This window comes from Montipora capricornis, chromosome 10 (assembly GCF_036669925.1).
Source record: "Montipora capricornis isolate CH-2021 chromosome 10, ASM3666992v2, whole genome shotgun sequence".
Lineage (NCBI taxonomy): Eukaryota > Metazoa > Cnidaria > Anthozoa > Scleractinia > Acroporidae > Montipora > Montipora capricornis.
Genome location: NC_090892.1, coordinates 56,431,209 through 56,438,708, shown reverse-complemented (window position 1 = coordinate 56,438,708; position 7,500 = coordinate 56,431,209). Strand labels below are relative to the sequence as shown.

Here is a 7,500-nt window from a genome sequence, read left to right as displayed (position 1 = left end):
GAGAGGGAAGGGGTTCTCAGTCTTCAGAGTTTCTACAGCCAGCTCGGGTTGAAATGCTAGAAAAAGTCAGTAATTTCCAGGCATAAACTCTATCAATAACAAAATTTCCCAGCCAGCTCATCGAAACACCTGTATTTTTGCCAGCCAGTGAGAACAATGTGAGGAACAGATTCGTTGGGTGCCCCTGAATTTGGTAACTTCACGTCGTCCTTATGCAGAGTACCGCACGAATACGTGCTAAAATCCGTGCTGCACGTGCAGCACGATTATTTATGCTCTTTTAACCAATGATATCATTGTTTTGCGCCGTTGTTGTTACCGTCGCCGTCCTAAAATCTTAAGCTCCCTATTGTCTATTTTTAGCACGGTTACTGGTAGATTTTTTGCGGGAAATAATAGTAGTGGTATAGGTGGTTTGCAACCAATCTCTATGAGACACAGACAACAATGCTGCAATGTACAATAGCTGGTGGACGAACAAAGGGAGCTAAGGACAGATCTTTAGTTTCATCATCATCATCTTTATTTAGTCAAGCAGGTCAGCTAATGTGGACCTAATATTAAAATAAGGTAAGGTAAATTCTGCTACGAGCCTACAAGGCCCATCACGACGGAGCTTATCTCCAGTTTCTGTAGTATGAAGAGACTAGGAGTATCTCTATTCCCCCTGAATAGGATGCCAGTCCTTCGCAGGGTTACCCTCAGCGGGTGGAGAGAGGCACCGTGAGAGTAAAGTGTCTTGCCCAAGAATACAACACATTGCCCCGGCCAGGACCCGAACCCGGACCACTAGATCCGGAGTCGAGCGCACTAACCTTGAGGCCACCGCGCCTCCCACTATTAAAACAAAGCAACTTAAAACTAATACTTACAGCTAATACAAAAGCATATATATTACTCGAAAATTTGATTAAAAAGATCGATCATAATTTTAACTTAAATCTAATACTTACAACTACAACAATAGAAAATATATTACAAGAGAGAATTTTATTAAAAAGAAGAATAATAAATAAAACTTAAATCCTTATTACAAATTGCAGAATTACACTTGCAATATTGTATGTTCTCAACTAGAACTCTAAGTTTCTTAAAGGTTATTTTAAAAAGTTTTGAAAAGAGGATGGGTTTTGAATCGTCAGATCTAGGCCTGTTTACAAAAACATTTCCTAAAATTATACTGGGAGTGATGGCCACTTTGCAATTGAAAGAACATCTTCGTCTTTTAAATTTCTTGGTAGTATGTGAATTAATCGAGCTGCTCTAGTCTGGAAAGCGTCAAGGTCCTTAAAGTGAGAACCAGAGCCCCAAACAAGAACACCATAAAGTACACTTGGCAGAACAGCTAGGAAATAAATCGACTCTAGAGTAGAGCTTCGCAGGAAACTAATACGTCTTAAAATTTTGATTTTAGCATTAAAGGACGAGGTAGCTGATTTAATATGTTAAGCCCGAGGCAATTTGTCATCAAAGGTGACACCCAGGCAAACGGATGAGGAGTTATAGTTGATTATTTTGTTACCCTTCCATAGTGGCCTCAGAGGGCCGATCAAAAGGACCAGTGTTCAAGATTAATGCCTCCGATTTACCTTCAGGAACAATTAACCTATTTTTTAAACACCAAGTTTGAACTTGGTCCAGGGCCTCTTGCATGGTCAACACAACTTCGTCTACGGTCGTTCCAATAACGTAGATAGTTGTGTCGTCTCCCTACATGAACACTTCTCCTTTGTTAACAGAATTTGGTTTTGGCAGGTCATTTACGTAAGTCACAAATAACATAGGACCCAAAAGAGAGCCTTGAGGGACTCCAATTTTTACAGGTTTTAAGTCAGAACAAGACTTATTTATTCTGATCATCTGCATTCGATGTGAGAGATAATCCTTAACCCATAAGTCACCCGAAATACCAGCAGCACTTCGCTTAACACAAAGAATAGAATGATCTACACAGTCAAAACACTTACGGAAGTCGATAAAGATTAGCCCGACCTTATAACCACTATATAGGGCCTTTTTTCCAATTATCAGTGAGAAGTAAAAGAAGGTGCTCATTTGCATGACCTTTTCTGAACCCTCACTGCTCTTCACTAAGGACGTTAATGAGTTATGACGGCGATATGACGGAACTTGGAAACCACTTATTGTTTTTCTTGCACGATCCCTAATTTTGCATTAAGCACAAGCATTCCCTCGTGCGGTTACTTGGTTGCACACCTGTCAGAGGCGTTGTGGTCATTAGGCCTAATCTGATTGGCCATAATTTGGTGGGTCCCCTGATTCTACATTTAAATAATACAGGAATTGACGGGCTAAGGCCAAAAGAGACAGATCGGCACTTCTGTGTTATGGGCTTCTGGTGGAAACGTATTCCTCATCAAATGCTGCAGCTCCAGATCCCGAAGAAAGGGTATTTTACAGTCAAAACAATAGAACTTTAGAAAAGCGACGACGTATTGCCGAAGAATGACGAAATCGTTATGCCAGAATCCTAAATACCCCCATAACCAGCACCTACGGCCCTCTACATCGTGCCCTCAGATTATTCAATTTATTACTAACTCGTTTGCCTGGCACTCGAACGTCCGAAATTTCACATTTTACATCTGGGCGGCACGAAAATTGGGGCGAGAGGCTGAGGAACCTCTCCTTCGTCCCCTCATTCATGAGCCACGATCCCAGAACCATAATCCATCGTTACTGTTACCCGCCAAAACTGAACTAAAATAACAAAAAGTGCTAAATACCTGATTCAGGACCATGACTTGGACCACCGAGCATGTTTTCAGGAAGGGTGTTTTCCCAAGCTAAGGGGGTCTCAGTACAATGATGTTGACATCTTTGAGTTCTCTGCTCCTCCTTGCGAATATTCCGACAACGACTTTGCGACTTCCTCTACCACGGCTTTGATTATTTCCACTGCACGAACTTTTCATCGGAGAGGAATCCACTCTCGGCCTTCTCTCAGTGATGTGACTGTTACTACTTCTTGCATTTTTCGTATCTTCTCCTGAAACGGACATTTTCTTAAGGGCCCACTGACGTATTTTTTGGGGTGCGTTGCTAAGGATGTAATGTTTAAGTAATTTGAGAGAATTTGGCATTATTTTGGTCAGTTTCCAACTTTTGTAAGCCAATGACCCTAAATATGACGTCATCATACCACGCCCATGGTCACGTGACCAATAAAAGAAAACTCTAAATTTGTCTCCGTGCTACGCAATTTGGGTATTTAATCGATGGTTTGATAATGTGTATTCGTTTATGCATCCAGCCAAGCATGGTTTTCTTTTTATTTTGAAAAATGTACTTTTTAAAGACATAAACGATACTGAAATACCCATAACTTTTTCAAAAAAGATGATTTAAAAAAATCAATGCTTAGCTATATTCTGTATTTGGGGGTGAAACGTGCCATGTAAAAAAAATAATAATTCAATTTAAAACCGCCGGAAATTTAGCTTTTTTCTTAAACCGGAAGCCAGTTCGTTTACGCATGCGCAGTTGATCTGAGAACGAGCGCGAGGAAGGGCGAGGAAAAACCTTCGATGGAAACAACAGTTTGTGCGGTGACTTTTGCTTGTTAGTGGGTTTTCTTGTCAGCTCATGATATGATGACGTCCGTTACAGGAAGTAACATTTCACTTCCTTAGCAACGCGCGAAAAATCCGTCTGTGGGCCCTTAAACCCGTCAAAGAGGGTAGTCTTGTTGCTGTTCTCGTCAGTGCTAGCTGCTTTGCCTGATAATTTGACTTTTGCTGTATCCAGATTTACTTTTTCATTGCATGGCATTTACTTATCAGGTGATGACAATAAATCATTCTCTTTCCAAGGGTTTGTGGCCATGGAGGTCTGTCTTCCCTCGTCTAATGGACGTTCCGGGTTGACGACTATTCCTGGCGACGCTTTATTGGGGTTGTACCGTTTGATGAACTCTTCACTGAAAACCTTGGGTCATCAATGATCTCGATGCGCACATCACGAAGAGTGCTGAATTCCTGGTTTTGACTTTCGCTAAATTCTTCCGCCGCCTTGAAAATGACTTGAGCGCAGATGTCCTTTGACATGCCAAAAATGCCCGAGCTGATTGCCATAAAAGCAATCGAGGATAGTTGTAATTTTAGTGCTGCGAGATTGAGGCTTTCTAAACACGCCCGATATTTGAGAGATATGCTTGCCTTCTTCCCATGTTCGTTCCACCTGGGGCTAACTGTGTATCACGTAACGACATGGAAGACGCCCTCTGCTTGTTGGAAAGGAAAAGGAAAGGAAAAGAAAGGAAAGGAAAGGAAGTTTATTTAAGTGTCTAGTCGTTCTAGCACAGGAGCGCTAATTGGGGACACTGTAAACTGAAATTAACAATGAAAGCAAATCAAGACGTCAAATGTTGGTTTTTTTGTTTGTTTTGTTTTTGTTTCAACGGCTTCACCAACATTAAGCTATCCACGTGATCTTGTTATCTTGTTGGACTAGTCCTGCATGTGTGAGCCTCCTTTACTTACTATGGCACCTGCCACTCCAACACCGTGCTGAAGAAACTTGTTGGCTGTATTCACAATGGCCATCCGTCCACTTGCACTTTGGTAACATCTCCCTGGCATAGTAAAAGCCTTACGCCGTTGTTTAGAACTTACACTAAAGGTTTTGACCCTGAAAAAGTTAACTTTGTTAACTTTTTAAACAAAAATATTATTATTATTATAATGACTAGAGAGTTAAAGCTTCACTTATACGCATTCACTTATCGTTTCGAACACACTGAATTCTCCTGCATCGTCGAGTTTATACTTTACTTCATAGCAGCCGTCTTTTGAGTCTGCTATCCTGGGTTTCATGACTTCTCCAGTCCGCAGCGACTGAATATCTACTTCCACTTGGTCATTTTCATTGTAAGTTGTTTAGTCGCCAGTCTTTCGTGATGATCATAAAAGTGCAATCGTCGCCTTGTAACCCCCCCGACAACCCCTTGACTTGCGCAATGGACATCGAAGGAAGACAGCGGAAAATCTTCAAACCTTCGATCAAGTGTATCTTTAACATTCAAACTCTCTGGAAAAATATTACGCCCTAACATGTCTCTGCCAAACTCCAAGCTGCTGTTTATACCCGTACGTTTTCCGCTCAAGTTGGTCATTTGGGACGAAAATTCATTTTCAAAGCTTTCTTTCGCCTTGACTAATTCTTTTGACATTCCCTCTTCATGTCTGCGAATCAAGCTTATGACCAAACTTTTTTCGCCCTTTTTTAAAGATTTCTTTCTGTTCCTAGCTGCAAGCAAAGGCCAACTGCTTCAACTTCTTGCATTCTTTTTGTAATTTGAGATTTCTTCTGGTCGAGTCCATGATCAAAAGAGATAAATTTGTGTTCACGATGCTCCAACAAAGCGCAGTCGCGACAGATGCAAATTTTACAGTAATACCTCAGTTCATCGTTGTGCTTTTTACAAATGTTTGCCCGCCGAGCGAAATCTTGGACATCGTTTGATTTGAACCTTGAAATCTGTTTTACACTGTGGCCTTTAAAAACCTTTCTATTACATGAAGACTAGCACAGTCGTTGCACAAGAAGCATTTGCAATCAGCGCAATAAAATTTTAAAGCAATTCTTCGGTCGCAGATTCCACAATACGGTGAATCTTCGTTTTCCAGTTGCCCACTGTAAGCCTCCACAATTTCCGCCAACTGCTTGCAGAACAGGTTGGATGGAAGATTGTTGATGTCGTTAGCGGGACAATTGATGATTTGACGGCATTTCGGGCAACTCAACTCTCCATTGTGCTGCTTTCGAAGCCATGCTTCTAAGCAGGTCTTGCAAAAGGTTTGAAGATATTTTCCGTTCGTTAGCCTCACTAAATTGTTCCTGGCAAACAGAGTATTCAAGTTCTTTCTTAATATCGTCGGAAAAGTTCTTACTGCAAGCCATGAATTTACCATAAGATTGGAGACAAGACAAGGAAAGGGGAAGTTACTGGATATAACTAGTACATAACTAAGGCCCTCTCGTTTCATCGGATACTTGGAGGCCCGCATCATTAACCATCACAACACTGGAAATGAGCTGCTCATAGACGGAAAATCGCAGCAAGAAAGACGCGGAAAAGACCTGCAAGTATGTCCCTCTCAGATATGAGATAAAACATCAATTCAAAGAATACAAGCTGGAACAGTTTAACATCATTATGGACGTTGTTTGTGGATATTCCAAAGAATTGGAAGAAAAGATGAGCAAGTTGGTTGTAAGGAAAGGCATTCAAGTGCTCGTAAAAATGCAGAAAGCTGTCATTTCGTGGTCTTTCGTCGACCTTGAACATTGCGCGTACTTTCAAAACACTTTTGTAGTTGCTTAAACCATTTATTAACTTAGTTGGAACCATCAAATTAGATTACCATATTATGATTCTTAAGCCGATGACACACGGTTCAACATCCTGCAGCATTTGTGGCTCAACAAATGTTGAGCCTTGTTGCACAGACGTGTTGAACGGAATAGAGCAGATCTCTATTTTCGTTCAACATCTTTCAACAACGTTCAACGTGTTGAACGGCATATTTCAACATTCAACACGGCATGACACACTGTTCAACATTTGTTGAACAACAGCTGTAACATTTGTTGATCAACAAATGTTGAACCGTGTATCACCGGCTTTAAAGATTTGAAGGAAAACCTAAGGACACTGGACTAAGCAATTGTCAAAAATTGGAAAACCAACCTTGCTAGGGGGTGGATAGATTATAAGAAGTCGTTTGACAAGGTACCTCATAGTTAAACAAGGAAGTGCTTCAGCTTCTGAGTTGCTGAGAATGTGACATTTTCCATCAGTAACTCAATGGAAAGGTGAAACACAAATCTAATCGCAGGAGGAGAACATCTTGGTAATGTTATAATTCTAGAGGGGATCTTTCAGGGGCACAGTTTATCTTCAATTATTGTTGTTCGTGATGACGCTCATGCCACTGTCATGATTAGTGCTAAGAGGGGTAAAAGCAGGGTATGAACTTGGAAAGGGAGAAGGAAGAGTAAATCACCTCTTGTACACGGATGACCTCAAATTGTACGGGAAAGATGAAAATCAGCTGGAGACACTGGTTAATACAGTCTATCTATTAAAATTCAGTCCAAAACCAAAGTCATCATCTCGAGGATTTGGGGAATAAACTCATACAAATCCTTATATTTATTCCCCAGAACCTCGAGATGATGCCTGTTGTTTCTGACTGAATTTTAATATATCGAGATTGGTGTATTATGCACTCTTTTACATTTCAGATCAGAAGTTCCTTGTGTCAGCAGAGTTTGCATGGAAGATGGTTGTTATTACTTTGGCCAGCTGTTTGCCGCCGTACATTCTTAAATATTTGAGGCGCAAGTACCACTCCATACAAGTGGCTACTTCGTGGAATGTGCACTAAGTCCATGAACAATATTGTTTTCAACAACGTATCGACCGTCAGGCTGTCTATCTCTTCGAATATTGAAGACGGCAAGGGGTTTTTATCC

At 40.9% G+C, this 7,500-nt stretch overlaps 1 pseudogene; it reads right to left on the bottom strand.

Moving 5' to 3' along the window:
- Positions 1–5,244: 5,244 nt before the first annotated feature.
- On the bottom strand, positions 5,245–5,922 carry LOC138021059 (tripartite motif-containing protein 2-like; annotated as a pseudogene).
- Positions 5,923–7,500: the final 1,578 nt, after the last annotated feature.